Consider the following 2,790-nt stretch of genomic DNA (forward strand, 5'->3'; position numbering starts at 1 on the left):
CACACACACACACACACACACACACACACACACACACACACACACACACAGTTGTCATTTTAACGTGATTTTGTCTTTTTATGTTTTATTTTTACATTCTTAGATGTGTGAATTTCCACTGATGCAAGCATTTAAGTGTAAAAATCACAGCATGACAAATGACAAAGGAAATACTAATTAAACTGTCAAAGTGAAAGGTTTATTTTAAATGCTTAGAAAAAACAAAAGTTACACTTTTTATACAAATATGTAAGCTTTTTATCGTTGTCATCAGTTTCGCTTGAATTGTGATGATTGACATTCCATCATCCAATAAAATGAGACTCAGGTAAGGCCGAGCCCYGCCCTCACGTTCTTTCCGGCTTCTGATTGGCTGATTCGAACAGCGCTGCCCATAACACACAGCTGCAGCAGTGGCAGACTGATAACTGATTTTACTGAACCGAGAGGCTTCGACAGCTTAAAACACGTTTAAACTACAAAACCAGATTCAGAAGTTCTGAGAGAAGAAATTTGTGTTCGCAACATTGCTGGTAAGTGCCAAAGTTTTACTTTATGTGTCAGAAATGTGAAGACGGGGGAGAAGTTTGTGTTGGATTTTTTTTTCCATTATCGTTTTCCTAAAATCCGTGTGGAATCCTCGTGCTGGTTTTAGTGCGCCTCCGACAAAAAATACCCCCCCCCCCCCCAAAAAAAAAAAAAAAAAAAAAAACCCACCACAAGTCCTGTATTGCTTTGTGGGTGTATTTAAAATGTGTTTCACGTCCCAGTAATTTAAAGTTGACAGAAAATTAGAGTCAAAGTTTTGCTTTAACGTAACATGATTAGCTATTTTTCGTCGCATTTTTGAAAGTATAAGGTAATTTCTTTATCCTTACACTTTAAATGAATAACTCTTAGTTTTAAACAACTTTTTCACCCCCGAACCTTTCAGTTTTTGGTACAGTCCTGGTTAATTGGTTTTGACAAATTGACATGTCTTCATTGAAGAAACCTGTGCGGCGCACTGCCACTGCTCCCGACTGACAGCTGGGAGCAAACAGGTAAAGTAAACAGTTTTATAATTCGTGTTTAACTGCAGGCTCTCTGCTGAGCTGTTGTGTGATAAAGTTGCTGTTTTTGGATCAAAGCACGTGCTGGGTTGTATGTGTCTTCCTGCTGGTGCACCTATTGTGCCAGGACAATGAAAATGGGCATGTTGATGTGAATTCCTGGTTTCCTGCTGGAGGAAGAGGGATTAAGAAAAGGGGCTGACAGGTGCTTCCTAAAGAGCAGGGGTTCTCAAACGTTTTGGGTCTGGTGACCCCTTACAAGGATGAAAAAAATCCAGGGATCCATCCCCCTTAATAAACCCCATGATGTTAATGTAAAATAAATGACTGTTATTTTAACCCCTAAATACCACGGGAAAATTATTTTTATTCGATTTTAGTATGTTTGTTTTACTAGTGCATTATTCCCCATATGCGTTTTTTTGAAATAAAAACCAAATTAACCATTTCTTGAAATTTTTTGAGTACCCCAAGTCACAACTCATGGACCCCTGGGGGTCCTAGGACCCCAGTTTGAGAACCTCTGTTGTAGAGGGGTTGAGACAAAAGGACAGATCTGCAAGCAGCCTCTTCCAATATAACACCCAGATTATTCCTAAAGTCTTAATTTATTAAACAAACCCTTAACTTTAATTTTAAATGTGGGGTGGTTCTGATGGTTTGAAAAGTTTCTGAGAGCACTTTAAGGGTCTTTACCTGTGCAGGTGTTGACATCTCAGCTTCAGGATTTGAGTTGGAGGGTATATTAATATGATGCTAGTGCTAATTTATTACCCAATGATCACTTTCTGGGTTTCATTTAAAATAGTTGAGAGGTTCAGGATGAGTTTGTTGATCAGATGTGTAAGTTGCCTCACAGTAGTTTTATTGCAGTTTCTGGCCATTTTAACCATGAATGTTTTGGATTCGTGGACAGTGTTCCATGGATGTATCTTCTCTACAAAGCCCAGTGTTGTATAAAAATGAATGAATTTTATTGTTGCTTTGTGTAGACCTTCCTCCACATCAGAGACAATACAGTTTGTGTTTCAGACAAAGCTGCTGCTTTTCAGCTCTTAATAAATGAGTTCAGGAGGACTAACCTCATTTATAACTATCTTCATAATCACCATCTGCTTGATCTTTGGCATCAGGCCTCACGCTTCAAGTCTGCCAGAAACACACACACACACACACACTTTCTGTAAGCTACATCCTAAATAAATGAGGGGTAATCTAAGATTTCATTATCATCCCTATTGTGTTCACACACAAGGCAGCATGGCCCATATGTGCCCTGGTGCATTCTTAACTCATTAACGGTATTTATGTGGCAAGTTGTCTGAAATTTTAGTTTTAAGAAGAAAATTACATTGTGACATATTCCTTTTTCTATATAATTTTTTTTGTTCCACAAAAGTGCCGTTGTTATTATTTTCAAATCTTGTCAGAGATCTGCTTCTTTTTCTGTCCTGGCAGCTCACATCTTGCAGATAAGCAGCGTTTATCTCCCTCTCAGTTCAGCTCAGCTGAACTGTCTCACTTTCTGCTGAAGTCATTTTAAGGTGACACCAGACCGTTCCATTGATGATGCAGTTTACTTGGCATCTGAAAATACATTTCCTCAAAGGTATTAAATGTGAAAGGGCTTCACTGAGTGAGAAGTATTGTTAGGAGCTCAGCAGACAGTTTCAGTTTCACTTTCAGTTTCACATGTTTTTTGGCAGAGAGCCTGCAGGAGTCATGGGTGGTGTGTGTG

At 38.8% G+C, this 2,790-nt stretch overlaps 1 protein-coding gene across 1 annotated transcript in view; it reads left to right on the forward strand.

The window, feature by feature from the left end:
• The first annotated feature begins 425 nt into the window (after nt 1-425).
• The window catches only part of gas2l3 (growth arrest-specific 2 like 3), a 26,334-nt gene continuing 23,969 nt past the window's right edge, over nt 426-2,790 (forward strand). Inside the window, exon 1 of the mRNA XM_014018430.1 lies at nt 426-533. The gene's annotated coding sequence lies outside the window, so the exon portion shown is untranslated. The remainder of the gene's footprint in view (nt 534-2,790) is intronic.

The sequence above is a fragment of the Austrofundulus limnaeus genome, unplaced genomic scaffold (assembly GCF_001266775.1).
Source record: "Austrofundulus limnaeus strain Quisiro unplaced genomic scaffold, Austrofundulus_limnaeus-1.0 Scaffold193, whole genome shotgun sequence".
Lineage (NCBI taxonomy): Eukaryota > Metazoa > Chordata > Actinopteri > Cyprinodontiformes > Rivulidae > Austrofundulus > Austrofundulus limnaeus.